We start from the raw sequence: 16,248 nt of genomic DNA, 5'->3' as shown, positions 1-16,248 counted from the left end.
CAGTTAAGGGGGAGGGGCGGGCTGCGGCAGACCCGGGCATCTCCATCAAGCATGGGCCTCAGTAATGTGTACCGGTCCCCCCCCGTCCTTGGCGCCATGGTGCCACTGCATGTAACTATGCCATCCGCGTTGGGCTCGCTGCCCGCATTTCAATCCTATTCCATACTCCATATATACCATATTCTGGAGTGTCTGAGTCCCAGTCAATGGAGGCTCCTCTTGTGACCGTGGAACAGGCTCCTATTTATATTAATATTTGAGAGACAAGGTATCACACGATTAAATCCTAACTGTTGTAATCTGAGCCCCACAATCTCTGTCTGTCTAACCAGAGGATTTTGCACACATTACTCTTACCATTCTACTGTGCATATTGCTACACTGTTGGCGCCTTTTTTACCCTTTGCTCCACCTCACTTCAAAACCTGGCTACACCCCTGCTTCTCAGTTAGATGCACACACACAATGACATGACCAGTCAGAAGAATTGGCTTGCTACACTTTGCCAAGTATAGAACAGCAGTACTTGATTCCTGTGGTCTGTGTCATTTAGGAGAAATTCTTGCCCCTGAATCTTTATAACTTCTAATCCTTCCACCAATAGTAAGGATACTTTGAAATTTAGTGGCTCCAATAACTAGCATTTTGTCATGTGTCAAGAGCACCAATTGGCCAGCACTCTCTACATGTCATGTGTCAGGAGAACGTAACAGTGAGTACTCTTGGCACATTATAATCTCACATTTGGAAGAATACTTCATTCAAAATTCTAAAGAATTTGGTAGCAGGAGAGGAATTGAGCGTGCAGGGGCTCATTATTTCCCATACTGTAGGTGTACCAGTCACCAGATCCATTCATGTTGTTCAGAAACTTGGGGCAGGCCACACTAGCATAAGAAAACATGTGTTGGAGTGGTTATTTGCCTTAAATAACAGCATAAATTAAATAATAAGCCACACAACTGATATCACTGATAAAGACCTTTTCCATAGCAGAATGGCAGAGGCACCATGCACAGGGGAGGAGTAAGTGACCCGTTTGCTGTGATGAGGGGTTCATGGACATTTATACTCAGCAAAAGACTTTAATTTTGCATTAGCTCATTGCTGGTAGCCTATGAGATCCACTTTAATTGATGTACTGTATGAAAAGATTGAGGGACACAGCCAATACTTATAATATAGTCCCGATGTCCGCTTAATCTCATACAATATTTCATTTAAACCACAAAATAGCCTAAATCAAGCAGTGTCATAGGTGGATATTTTTCTTTATTTACTAAAAGTCATATTAGTAAAGTCACTTTAATGTGACTCTACAGTTTTCTACATTTCATTTCTCTGAAAACACCTTGGCACAGTACATTATAAGCAGATATTAGGGGCCAACTCTGAGGCACATACAATGCTGATGTTCACATAAATTAGTGATTATTTGCGACTGCATCTAAACCTGTACAGTCGCCCACAATGTGTCTGTGTACAGTCGCCCACAATGTGTCTGTGTACAGTCGCCCACAATGTGTCTGTGTACAGTCGCCCACAATGTGTCTGTGTACAGTCGCCCACAATGTGTCTGTGTACAGTCGCAGGATTGAATGAGCCATGCTCACTCTGGAATGTATTTGGTAATTAGTGTCATAAGATGTTATGGAAGTGTCTTAGGAGCGGTTGTGAACTCTGATGCTTGTACACCAGGAGAAGGGCTTTTACTAGCATTAGTATAAATGCACAGATGTGATTGCGACAAAAAACACAGCGGTCGCAGCAGCATGAATCAGCCCCTAGGTGTGAACCTTAATGTATACTGGAAGGTCCACTTAGATGCACTGGTGCAGAGCCAGGTGTTTATGTTGTGCACCCAGTGCTATTGCTTCACATAACCTCTAGAGATTAGAAAAAGTACCTATTATATCTGTCCATGGACACAGATTTATGAAAACATAGTTCTTTTAAAATAAGCATAAACTATATTTTCACCAAAAGTTTTTTTTTTTAACGACTATTTCCTAAAAACTATGATTATTTTCAATTTACAATTTTAACCTTTGTGATTTCACACTATAAAATCTGAGTTTGCTTCAAAGCCAATAGCTGGAATTTGCATGAAAACATTTTAAGAGTGAATGGATTGCTGCAAATGCAGCATTCAGAAAATGCATTTTATTGTTACTCATGGAAATGTAATGTCATAGATTTGTAGCTTTTACAGAAAGGAAGGGAGAAGGTCAGCAGTTTAGTAAAATACCGTCTCATATACATGTCATGAGGAGGGGAAATCTTAGAATGGAATTCTGATATTTTTTCAGCGACTTCGGAACTGCACAGTACAACTACTATTCTGGCCATGGCTAGTTTTTATTTTACATTATGAATAAATACTTGTATTTCTGTAATTTAAGTCTCTTCATATGCATTCAACTTATTCGTCTTCCAGCAACTTCTTTAAGTTTAGGCACTTATTAATTTCAACAATTGAATACCGCCCTATATATTCAAGTTCAGAATATATATTTTACCATTAATTATATATATATATACACATATATATATATATATATATATATATATATATAGTAAAAGTTTACTTATGTTAGGTTCTATTATGAGTTTACACATGTTAGTTTAGTGTACCGAATGTTCTTAATCTTTTATCCAATAAACAATTGCTATTGATAGTCACTGATGGGAAGATGTACTAAGCTCTAGAAAGTGATAAACTACCAGCCATTCAGCTCCTAACTGTCATCTTACAGGCTAGGAGCGGCTTGGTTGGTAGTTTATCACTTTCCAATTTATCACTTTCCAGAGCGTAGTACATCTGCCCCAATGTATTTTAAAAATATATAGCAGGGAAAGCACTGGGATACATGTAACAAAAACAGTCAAATGGAAAAAATACTGTCTTAATTACAATCAGTCTAACCATGAAATCCGCAGAAGATAGAGGTCCCCAGTCCCTCTGGTAGCCTTATCTAACCATGCAGCCTATTAATCACTTATTCGAAGTGCAAACAATCACAAGAGCTGCCTGTGTGTAAGTTCTACATGTTATCCAATGATTTTATTCAAAAGTAGAATCTTAGTCTAAAAATTTATACTGACAACATTCACTATTTCTCATACAAATTTACAAAACTGATTTAAAACTTTTTTCCGTCTCATAGTTTACCTTAATCCATACAGGGTCCTGACCAGGCCAGTAATGTAATGTAATGTGTGCTTGTTATCTGCCTGGTGACTCTGAAAGTACAAGGAGAAGGAGTTTCAGGAGAACAGGTGGGACTGGTCTGGCAAGTGCAGCTGAGGAGGAAGCTGGATGTGACTCGTTTACTATTACAATCATATACAAGAACCACCTATAACGCACCTAGTTTCTGGCAAAAGTATGCTAGGGTCAGGTTATCTGCCATGAATCTAGGGTTATCAGCTCAGACATATTAATCCCAACAAATATAACTGTATACATGTTGCCTGGTTGCACTGCAGTTATATCAGGCAATCATGAACTTTAGTGCTGTAAACTGCAAATTAACACCAATGCAGAATTTATTACTCTAAACTAGTGATTTCCAAAGATGGCTGAAAATATGTTTTTGGTGAGTGCTCTGATTTCTGTAACTTCCAGAACTTGCCGCATTCAGCAAACGAGATAAATAATAATTTGATTGCAATTATAGCACATTTGGAAAAATATGTGATGTGTATTAGACTGCAGCAGATGGCATGAGTTAGTGCGATCCTGCAAATATATATATTCCTGTTACATGATATGGATTTCTTTTCACTTTAAAGGCAGTGGTTCCCAAACTCGGTCCTCGGGGCATCGTAACGGTCCAGGTTTTAAGGATATCCATGTTTAAGCACAGGTAATTTAATAAGTACTTCAGTCAGTAGGAATACACCATCTGTGCACTAGCAGGTATATCCTTAAAACCTGGACTGTTAGGGTGCCTTGTGGACCGTGTTTGGGAAACCTTGCCTTTCGGCCTGTCTGCATTTCATATGCCTGTGAAATAATATATACATTTTTGTTCAAGGATACTCTAAAGCAGTGGTTCACAAACTGGGTGCTGCAGGGCACTTGCATGGATGCCACGGGTTGGTGGTCCAGTATCAAATAAAATGATTTTTGGTCAATGTGATGAGGAAAACCAGAGCTGGCGGCTGCCAGTCATAAAGTATGTGGACAAAGAGAAGTGTAATCCTGTTCTCCACCACATAACTGAAGCTAAGGATGATGGGTAAGCATAGTTTACTAAACGTAATAATTTTTTACTGACTTTCTCAAGAAACTTTTGACCTGGGGATGCCGTCAGGGGCGTATTTATAATGGGTGCAAGGTGTGCAGTGCACACGGGCCCCTGGTTCCAGGGGGGCATGCACCACACGCTACCACGGCCATTTCCCCGATGATTCGCGTATGTGCAGTAGAGATGTCGTGGCAACATGACGCGGGTGCCATGCTCCCAGAGACCAGTGCATGCACAGTAGACTCTGGCACAATGCCAGAGTCTATTGCGGCGCCAGAGAGTAGGGGGCCCGATTGGAGCCTGAACATGGGCCCCCTCCTCTCTTAAAGTGCCTCTGGGTGCGGTGGAAAAATTTGATACTCTACGCATACTTGCCAACATTTGTGTTTGGGGATCTGGGAGGTGGCTGGCAGGTCCATCCAACAGAGAGGGTGGGTCAGTTCAAGTAGGCAGAGCAGGGACGTGCCAACGCGATCGTGTCAAAGTGGCCCCACCCCCGCTTTATAATTCCAATATTACTGGCCTTATAAGGCAGGGGGCGGGGCTATGATAATGCAATTCGCACAAATCACATCATCGCACCCCCGGACCGCCCACTTTTGCGGTGGGTGCGGGCTTTTGCAGCATGCTGGCGGCTATTCCGGGGGATTTGCCTAGTCTTGTGGAGTATCGGGAGCGGCAACCGATTTTCGGGAGGCTCCCGACAGTCCTGGGAGAGTAGGCAAGTATGACTCTATGGTGTGTGAATCAAGAAAGTTTGGGAACAACTGCAGTAAAGTATGTTTTATGAGGGAGCCATAGGCACATTTATAATGGGTGCAGGGTGTGCAGTACACATGGGCCCCACACTGCACACCCTGCACCCTTAGTATACTTGCTTTGTGCTGGTAAGTGGCTCCCTCCTCCTCTGTGGCCCCATCTTCCCAGTCACTTCTTCTGGAAGATGGAGCAGCCCAGTGAAAACAGACTCTTGCACTGTTCCAGAGCCTCTGCTCTCCTCTGCACGTGCATCATTTTCCTGAATATCACTGGGAAGATGGCGCCATGGAGGTACATGTTTACCGGCACAAGGTAAGATGTGTGGCCCTGGGGGCTCTGTACACGCAGGGGCATATCTAGAATGGGTGCAGGGTGTGCGGGGCACATGGGCCCCTGGGTCCAGGGGGGCCCCGCACCGCACACCCTGCACCCATAGGTTTACTTACCTCTCCGGAGTCCCACGTCTGCCCAGCGCTGTAAAAACGATTGGAAAATGGATGCCGTGGCCATTTTCCCGTAGTTTGCGCATGCGCAGTACAGGGAAAATGGCCGCCGTGGCCATTTTCCCGGTGACTTGCGCATACTTTAGAGACTCTGGGTGCACTTGTGCCCAGAGTCTATAACTCCGGCGCTGGCCACGCACAGCTCAGTGTGCTGCCGGCCGCCAGATAGAGAGGAGGGGGCCCATGTCAGAGACTGCATACGAGCCCCCTCCTACTCTAGAAACGCCCCTGTGTACACGGGCCCCCTCAGGCAATAATATGCCCCTGGAGTGAGCTTATGGCAATGGTGTAGAATTCAATCACCAAGCGCAATATAGGAAGAGACCGGAACTCTGCAGACACTTGCTCTGCTGTTCTGAAGCTGAAAATCTAAATGGTAGTCACTGCGCATGCTCCAGTACCAGACCCTCCAATATGACCCATTCCACCAGCTACAAAATGCTCTGCTCCCGAACTTCCCACCTAAATTATGATTGCTGCCACCTGTGTTGAAACACCTGTCTCATCAATCACCTAGTTCAACACAGGTGACTGCAATCATAAATTAGGTGCTAAGCCCAGGAGCAGGGCATTTTGTACCTGGTGGAAGGTGCCATGTTTTAGGGTAGACAGTACTTATGCCTGTTTAGAAGAACAAAACAGTGACCTTCGGAGCATATTAACCAGTATCGCTGGATCACCTCACTGTGTAATGAATGTTGAGGAGAATTCTCTGAAGGGACTTCTGAAAGTTGTCAACTAAAGCTGAAAACACATTTAACGATGTGTACCCAGCCGACCTGTCACATGACTTCCGGCGGGGGTCTCGCCATCGGCAAGTGCGTACACACTTGCCAATGTCGGGAGCGACATGGCGACTGCAGCATGGCGCTCGCTGACTATGTCGCTCATTGGACCTGTATGCACTTGTCGTCCGATCCGGCTCAATCAGACAACTTATCATCTAGTGTTTACCGGCCATAAGCCTTAAGCTGGCCACACACTAGACCAACTTACATCCAACCAGCCAACTTGTTGATTGGTTGGAATGAAAATCTGGTAAGGAATCAAAGCAAATGACAATCAGCAATTTTCTCCCAAACGCCAGAAAATTAACAAAAACTGTTGTTTGAACAAATTGTTTAGATCAAACATTTAACAAACTTGTCTGATGACCATTTTCATCTGTTTTCTGGCATTTAGGAGCAAATTGCTGATCATCATTTACTCCCATACGTTACCAGATTTTCATTCCAACCAATTAACAAGTTGGCTGGTTGGATGTAAGTTGGTCTAGTGTGTGGCCAGCTTTACAGTCAGGCCATGTTGGCTGTTCTGGCCGTGGTCCCACACTGGTCTGTGGTCCTGAGTAGATAATGAAGACTTATGCAAACAGTTATGCAATTCTGTTAATCTAAGTGCGCAATAATACAGGCCTTTGCAGTTTTGCCTGTGTTTTCCATTATATTAACAATAAAAAAAAACATGTGAAAATTAAAGAATCCTGCATTCCTCTGTATGCATGTTAATGGGAGGCAAGACCAAATTACTCTCCTTTACAGCAGCCCTGAAAGTAATTCAGAAAGGTCCAAGTATGCAGGCCTATTTCCTGTGCTTAACGCAGGGCAGTAACTAGGGTGGTGCGACCTGTGCCATGGAACAGGGCACCGCAGGGCAGGGGGCGCTGTTTGGGCCTGTCAATTTTCCTGTTTATTATCATTCTCACTTCTTGTTTTATCCCAGCATCTTCCCTGGCCCTTCCACATGAGGCCATGGCCCTTTTTCAGGTGCACCCTTATGTCCCTATTTAAAAAAAAGTGGATTGGGGGGTGCCAATGCTCTCTCTGGCACAGGGCACCGAAAAGTGTAGTTACGGCTCTGGCTTAACGTTGAGGTATTGTAAGTATTTATATGGGTAAGCACATGGCTTTGAGCTGACTGAAGGAGTCCGCTTTAACCTGTGATTTGCTGGCACCATTGCAATTCCGGTGAGATAGATGCTAGCTTTAAAGATCCTATAGGATTTAAGGCAAGAAAACAGGTTGGTGGCTATCTTGCAGGAGTGTCGCCAGTGGCTGCAATTTGCAGGCTATTACATTTGGGTCCAAGCATTGGAATATGCCTCACAGTGTGCTCACATGCAAAAATGAGATGGTACAGTATGTTATAGTAATGTAACCCCTGTAGGGTTAACAGTTAAAGATTAAGCGCTGTTATTATTTAGGAGTAATGTAATTGCTGTAAATGTAGTGTATATAAATATATATGTTTCTGCCTTGGACTATGGTCTTATATATAAGTATATATTGTTATGCCTTGGACTATGAAATGGAAATAACTAGAAACCCTCAGGCCAGGGAAGATGCTGGAAGAAAATACCCCCTGCTCTGCTGATGAGAAACAGTTAGAAGTGACAGTTAGACAGCAGAAGTTGGAGAGAGGTTATTTACCTGGGAGCAAGAAAGAGGCGAAAGAAGTGCTGCAGACCTTCTGACTGAGGTGCGGGTTTCGGGTGATGCCTTTCAGCCCATTACTGGCAGAGAAGTGGAGAATGTAGCTTCTGGAGATTGACCCAGCCCCTGGGACTTGTGTTGCAGTTGCCTGTTGCAGCTGGAGCCAGGGACTGAGGAAAGTGAATTGGAGAAATCAGCACAGTGACAGCGCTGAAGCAGATCCTTGTAATACAGGCAAATCAGTGGTCAGATAAACGGTACCCTACAGATCAGTCAGTGCAGCAGCAACTATTGCTAACAGTCTACACACAATCTATCGCAGGATTGATACATTTACAGCTTATTTACCAAAGCTTGATGAACTTTGTATGCCTATAGATCATTCGCATATGCAATAAAGACTCCATTCTACAATTAGGATCAACCTATTATTAAGGAGCTATAATACACTCCAGCTTCTTCTTATGGGAGACATACTCAAAGGCTAAAAAGGTACTTGTACTGCCAATTCCTCAGTGACTAATAAGAGCTAATCATACAGATTAATGCAAATCCGTTGAAAAGAGATTTAGGGATTCTCTTAACAAGTAATCTTCATGGATAGTTGCTATAAGTTCAGCAATATAGCTATAGAGTAGCCACGACTCTTTCAAGAAGACAATGCAACTTTATGCAAGAAATCATCCACCCCTGATAAATACTAAGTGCACCAACGACAGAAATAACCACGTGGTAGCAATATTGATTACTTTATTATTTTTATTTATGAACTTTGTGGGCTCTACTCGGTGGGTATGTGTATATATATATATATATATATATATTTATATATTTATATATTTATAATTAGTAGTAATTGTTAGGTGTAAGCTTTCAAATGTGTTTAATGCATTTAAACAACTGTTCCAGGTACTGTAATATTTATTTATGTGAACATTTATGTACAACTATTGATCTTTTGCTTATATAATATTGTCTAATATTATAATATATTGTCATCTTAATGACATTATAGTAATATACTGTTCTTACTTACCGTTTAAAATTGTCCTCAACTGAGATCACAAAGAAAGAAGAGTTCCTGATAAATAAAAGTAAAGAGAACGCTGTGTTATTGTAACATACATATGTATTCTTATTTTCTTAAGTATTCAGAGTATACTGCATAAAATAGAATTGTTAAATCTAAGTAACACAGTTATTAAGGTCTAATAGGGGTTGTCCCAAGCTAGCCCCTCCAACCATTGTCTATATCTTCTACTAGCTTGGGTGGAGGCACATCTAGTTTAGTAACCCATAGAACACTACAATTAGGGTTACATTAAAACTAGAGATGAGTGACTCCTCCCCCCTCCAGTTCACCAATGGAATCCTTATGCAGACAAACCCAGACAAATAAGGCCTTAGCTCTACAACATTATTTACCAATTACTCCTTTCTCATAATCAGCCACCAAAAGAAGCCCATGAGTTGGCTTGGGAATGTGATGTTGGAGAGACTCTGACCTCTGAGGAGTGGGCCAAAATTAAGCAGGAAATTGCTAAGAGCTATATTTTTGTTAATGTGAAAGAGAAATTTTATAAACTTTATTTTTTTTGGTAGTTAGGGCCTGATCAATCGCAATAGCAACAGCATACCCAGATCAGCCAATGGAGTGTACTGCGCTTGCACCAGTGCGCGTGCGCAGGTCAGCATTGAGATCACATTGCGATCGCGGATGCAGATACAAGCCATCGCAGTGTGAGTGATGGGACGTCAGCGTTTGAGGGTGGTAACGGGGAGGTGGTTGGACAAATACAGGCGTGTCTGTCCGTTTGAACACTGTGTCCTGGGCTTGCATAAATTAGCCACTACATCGGCATATGCAGCTTGAGTACTAGCTGTGTGCGACAAGATTAGTAATTTCTGAGACAGGTCAGAGTTGCTGTAATTCTGCGCGAGGGGCCGATGTATACGCAGGACTGTGAGGTATTACGGATGAGAGAAAACGGTAGTGAGCGTCTCTATGCTGGCTGAGCAGTTGCAGACATTAGCATATTATCATAGCAGATCTGCGTGCGTAATCGCAGATGTAAACACAATAGCGATCCGTAATGAATCGGGCCCTTAGTTTCTACCCACCTACATGCGATTTACCCCACTTCGGAACTCTGCTGCCATTTTTGTGGTCAACAGCACAGTTGCATATTTGGTGGTCCTGTCCCAACATGCACATTTTCTGGTCAAAAGTTCATGATTTAATGAAATCAGTGACTGGTATTCAAATGCCAGACTCCCCTTTCTATTCACTGTTATCCCAACCTATTCCTCGTCTCCCACGCTCCTCACAAAACTTGTCAAGCATATCTTGAATGCAATTAAATGCCACGTTGCAACTCATTGGAAATTGTCCATACCTCCTTCTTTGTCAGCCACGATTACGGTAATATGGTCTGCATACAGAATGAAGAGAATCACTTCAGTGTCACATGATATTCTGAGTGTTACATGATACTACGGATCACTTTGTCAAAGTTTGTACCCCATGGACCAGTCATTTCGAGAATTAACCTCCTTTGAATACTATATAATTCGATCAACTTCCCACAACAACATGTCATTTGTGGTGGGGCAATCCGGCTGGCTTTTCCCTCCCCCTTTTTCCTACCCCTACTCCCCATTTTTCTTGCCCCTTTTCTCTCTCTTCACCCATATAGCCTCGAGCTCTTATGCTAATTTTCACTTCTCAATTTATATACAGATCTAATAATTGTGGTTCTAAATAGGATTACTGATTTTCAAATGTTATATTGCAATATCTATTTAAATAGTCTTTTAACTACAATATTGTTATTTTGGATCACCTTTGTGATCATTTATTATTGCAATGGTTACTTTTATATCATTTTTGTATATTTCCCATTTTCATATATGTTTTTGTTACAGACTAATACGTATATATAAAACTCTTAATAAACAGATTTTAAAAAAAAATTAGAGGTGAGCGGTTCGATTTTGGCTCAGATCTTCCTGCCAGGCTTGAATCTCAGAAAGAGGCAAAATGGATATTTCCGATGAGCTCAGAATGAAGCAAAACAGATCTTCCCTCCGAGATGGAATCTCTTCCATTTCATCTCTGCCACGTCTGAAGATGTCAGGAGTGAATGATCGTGCTTCTCATTGAGGGTTGTTTTAAAGTTGACACTAATGAGGATGTGACCCTTGTTACTGAATCTCTTCAACGCCATGCTCCTGGGCAAAATATTTGTCAGTACAACCACTAGGGCAAACATAGTGGTCACTGCTAAAAAACGGCACTAGTCAGTGATGCCCGCGTTGCCTCATCTCCTTGTCCTTACCATGGAACTAGTGGTTGCTAGAATACACAATAGTCAAATATATTAGGTATCAGTGCTGGTCCTTTTTACATGGACAATGTCCTCCTCACTCTAACGATGCCACAAAGATCCTCCCTGCTCTCTGGAGTGAAAATGACAATTTTAGCAAATATTCAAATTTCAAAATGAAGTATGACAAGACTGAAACCTTATAGTTAAACATCTTCTATAAAGACCAGCAACACTTGACAGATACCTTTTAGTTGAAATGGCAAACACTGGAAAACTGAAATATTTTCTGTATTGAATGTTGGCGCAATATATGAGGCATAGTAAACTGTAATGACAGGTGCAATGAATGGGTGCACTCTAATTGGCTGTTCTCAGGGTTCAGAATTTCGGAAATCAATGGGGACTGATTGCAGGTTCAGTTTAGAAGGTTAAAACGACTTTAATGAGTGCTGTTGTTTTGGGCAAATCATGGCACACCTGCCGCTTAGTAAATTTTACCAAATGAGTTACTCTGAACAAGGGTAATGAGTATAATTTATTACCAGTTATTTATATAGCACACATATTCCGCAGTGCTTTACATAGAATATTTTGGCCATTCACATCACTCCCTGCCCCAGGGGAGCTTTCAATCTATATTCCCTACCACATGCTCACACTAGGGTTAATTTTGTTGGGAGCCAAATAACCTACCAGTATATTTTTGGAGTGTGGGAGGAAACGAGAGTACCCGGAGGAAACCCACGCAAGCACATGGAGAATATACAAACTCCACACAGTTAGGGCCATAGTGGGAATCGAACCAACAACCTCAATCTCAGAAGATGATGGCAGAAGTACTCCAAACAATAGTAATAGCTATAAATATGTGCAGAAGATAAGAAGAGAAGTAGTCTCAGTAGTCCAAGGCCAGACCTCAAGATAAGATGAGCGTTCTGTTATTTAGTGGTTTCCTTATTAATTCTAAACTACATATTAATATAATTTCTATAAAATACAGATAGTGTCCTCTGGTTATTTTTGAGGGGTGATGATAAACATTTCTAAAATTTCAGTCAGTCTTTTTTCCTTATTTGTTGTGAGCTGTGAGCATTAGTTTATGAGCTTATTTTGTCTTTAATTGTTTTAAGGTTGGAAAACTATAATTTATAAGATTTTAAATCAATCAAGTAAAGACATTATAAATAGGCATCATTTCAGGTGTATGACTGATACAGGCCAGTAATATAACTGCACACACACGCTGTTCGTTCTCCTTTTAAACTACTATAAGCAAACAAGCACCACCTAGTGGTTAGCGAGGTTTACTAACAATTCCTATCAGTGTACACAAACAGAAACATAGAATTTGACTGCAGATAAGAACCACTTGACTCATCTTGTCCTACCTTCAACACAAAATATCAAGGAAAATTACTAATACATCAAGAGTGCAATGTTCAATGTATCATTTTTCTTTTTGTGAATTGTGAATATTCATTAAGGTGCTAAAAGTAGACTTTGTAAAGGTGGATTAACATTTTCACAAAAAGTTGCAAAATATTTGCAAAAATATTGCAGACAACAATATTATTAACATTACAGACAATTACAAAATCAGCACTAAATATGTCAACTGCAGACAGCAAGTTAAAATAAACATTATTTGTAAACAGTACATACAGTAAGCTACATTGTGTTGCCTATTTTACCTGATTGTACTGTCCACAAACTATAGACTGTAAGCTTGTGAGCCAATTTTACAGTGTAATGAAAAATGCTGCATTCTATAAATAACTGATAATAATAATTGATAATAATACAAAACTAAGATATTAGTAGTTATATTTAAATATTTTTTATTAAATACTTTTTGCTCACTGTCAAATGTTTTTAGTTACAGTGGGGAGTGACCCAAAGATGAGTGTTACCTGTGTGTCACTAATGTCACTTATGAATTGCGCACCATGAAAAGTGTATGAAAAGCCCTTATTATTGCATTATTTCTATCTTTCTGATGTGTTCAGCAGGGGATGTAGTTATGATCCCGACGGTTGGGATACCGGCACTCAGAATGCCGGCGCTAGAATCCCATCGCCAGCATCCGACCAACGGCATCCTGATGGTAAGTATTAGGGTTAGGATTAAGTTTAGGGGTTAGGATTTGGCACTAGGGGGAGGGTCAGGCTGTGGGGGGGAAGGGTTAGGATTAGGCTGCGGGGGGCGGGTTAGATTTAGGCTGCGGGAGGGAAGGGTTAGGTTTAGGGATAGGGTTAGTGTTAGGATACTTACCTGCGGGTGTCGGCATTCTCACCTAGTCGGGATAACGGCATCAGGATTCTGAGCACCAGGATCCTTAGCGCCGGCATCCCGTGCCCAACCCATTCAGCAGAGCTGCTTTCAATTGCAAGGAGTCCTATCGGACCCATAAAAAGTGCTTAAATTGAAATTGTAGTTTGGGTTTGCTCAATGCTCAACATAATTTTTCTTCACATTTTGAAAGATTTTTTTTTTCATAAAAAGTATTGGGTATAATAATTCTATATTAAACAAAGTTCATATATCCTAATTTGCAATGTTACATTGTACACTGTGAGTACCAGCAGTCATAGACACCATTAACCTGCCTCCAACACTCAGCAGGCCACTGATTGCTGGCGTTCATAATTAAATTCCTTAACAGAACCCAGCTGGGCTCATCCTCAGGCTAGAGATGACATAATACCTCTCTCAGGTGCAGGGGCGTATCTACCCATTGGCCTGGATGGCACTCGCCTGGATGGCACTCGCCAGGCGGCCAAGGGGGGGCATCGCCTGGTGGTGTCACCTGCAGCTATGGGGTAGATACGCCCCTGTAGCCGCCCGCCTGCACCGAGGGTGCTAGGCTAGGCCCACGATTCTGCAGCTGCCTCCAAGGGGGACAGAGCGGAGACAGGGGTGTTCTCAGGCGTGGGAGCCTGTGTGGGTATGCTGCAGTAGCCGGAGATAAGATGCCCAGGGAGGGAGTGTTGGGAGGAGGGCAGCGGCATGGCTCTGACCTGGGACTCTGACAGCTTGAGCCCCGTTGTGTGCCAGGGGCTGGAGCTCCTCCATTGTGGGGCCGCATCCTCCTCTTCCTCATCCTCTGTAGAGGAGCTGAGCGCAGAGCAGCTGATTAATAAAGTTTTTTTTACACGCATGGCTGTTCTCACTGAGGAGCCTGCCGCAGCCACGACACGACAGGAAGGTACGGTATGTATCTGTGTGGGCTGCGGGGGCTGGATGTGGGGGGAGGAGTAGAAGGGGGATGCCTGGGGATGCAAAAAAGAAATGGCTGGGGAGGAGAGAAGGGGGAAAGGCTGTGGAGAATGAAGGGGGATGCCTGGGGACACAGAAGGGGTTGGCAGGAGACACAGAAAAGAGAATTCTGGGGACACAGAAAGGGGAAGGCTAATGGCTGGGGACACTGAAAGGGGATGGATGGGGAGAGAGAAGGGGGAAAGGCTGTGGAGAATGAAGGGGGAAGGCTGGGGAGAGAGAAGGGGGAAAGGCTGTGGAGAATGAAGGTGGATGGCTGGGGAGAGAGAAGGGGGAAAGGCTGTGAATGAAGGGGGATGGCTGGGGATACAGAATATAATTATTCCGAAAATTTGGAGGGAGGGGGGCGCTAGTCCATTATTTTGCCAGGGGTGCACAGACCCCTAGATACACCTGCTCAGGTGTTACCACTAACCTCCAGCACCGATGATTCCCATCAGTCAGCCACTATAAAAACCTGCTCAGTGGGGGCATGGCTTACCTAGCCAATATGGCGGATGCACTTTCTATGTGCTCCGTATCAGGGTGACCTGCTGGACGGTCTCACCATCACCTACTCCCTGAGTTTGCTCCCTGTCTGCAACGTGGCCTCTGAGCGGCCTGTGGACAATCTATTGAGCCACTTCACCTGTCTCCAGTGCAGAGCTCCATCCCTCCTCATTACAGCCGACGCCATTTCTTTAGTAAAGGCGCACCTGTGACTCCCGCTGACCAGCTTCCTGCCTTCCTCCCTCCGGGCATAAAAGCATCGGCAGCTGCATATGTGCAGCGATCTGCCTCCTCTGCACCCCGGTGTGCTCCCTGTGACTGCTGGACCTGCCCCCTGGAGCCTGGACCATTCTAGCCCTCTGTGTCTGCTTCCTGGAGTGTCCCTCTACTCAGCGGGCACTATAAAGCCTGCATAGTGCATAGATATCTCCAGCTCCTACAGTATATGCACTCTGCTGCCCTGCTGCGTCTCCTTGTGTGTCTCTCTCCCTGTAACCAGTACCCTGCAGTGAAAGCTCCCTGCTTACAGCCCTGTAGCTCCTGGTTTTTGGGAAATTACACCAACCTCTGGAGAGATCTGACTCAACTGTATTTAAGGTATTTTTCACTCATTTTGAGGTGTAATTATAACCAAGCTTCACACTGGATCCTCCAGAACTCTGTCTACACTGCAGTATTTTTCTGTGCCAGAAGTTTTTTTCTATATGTCAATGACTATCCTGCACTCATCTTGTATACAACTGCTGTTTTCTCTATTTACTGAGTGTGACCCCACTGCCACCTGTTGTGGAGATCCTATACTAAAGCAGGTGTTCATGGTGTAACCAGCCGACAGCCATTTTAGTCCAGACTCACCCTGCAGTGTCCGGGCACCATAACAGGACAGCCAGCTGGTCTGCCCCTACTTACTATAAGTTTGGAGGACTGCTAAATATATTTTGGATTTATGGATATATTTTTTGCTAACAGTGACTAACTCAATATGGCTCTCTAAGCATTCCCGGCTCACCCTGGTTCCCCTCCTCATTTTCATAGTGTCACCTACAGGGATTCTTACCCTCCTCTGAACAGTGAATTAATATCCTTGCGCCCTAACTCAATCCCCTTGACCACTCTATGATGTCTCAAAGAAACAAGAAAGCTCAGATGCCTTCTGCCACTAATTGTTTTGGTAATAAGACCAAAGGCTCTCGGAACCAAATGCCTC

At 43.1% G+C, this 16,248-nt stretch overlaps 1 protein-coding gene across 2 annotated transcripts in view; it reads right to left on the bottom strand.

The window, feature by feature from the left end:
* Positions 1–3,249, bottom strand: part of LOC148524833 (MARVEL domain-containing protein 3-like) — a 37,163-nt gene extending 33,914 nt beyond the window's left edge. The window contains exon 1 of one of the 2 annotated variants that reach the window (XM_088471810.1): positions 3,173–3,249. The gene's annotated coding sequence lies outside the window, so the exon portion shown is untranslated. Of the gene's footprint in view, positions 1–2,926; positions 2,949–3,172 lie in introns of those variants that run through there. The other variant, XM_088471811.1, reaches the window with a different exon arrangement.
* Between the last annotated feature and the right edge of the window lie 12,999 nt (positions 3,250–16,248).

This window comes from Taudactylus pleione, unplaced genomic scaffold, assembly GCF_031769625.1.
Source record: "Taudactylus pleione unplaced genomic scaffold, aTauple2 ptg000116l, whole genome shotgun sequence".
Classification (NCBI taxonomy): domain Eukaryota; kingdom Metazoa; phylum Chordata; class Amphibia; order Anura; family Myobatrachidae; genus Taudactylus; species Taudactylus pleione.
The sequence above is the reverse complement of the archived record's forward strand: the minus strand, read 5'-3'. Positions and strand labels throughout refer to the sequence as shown.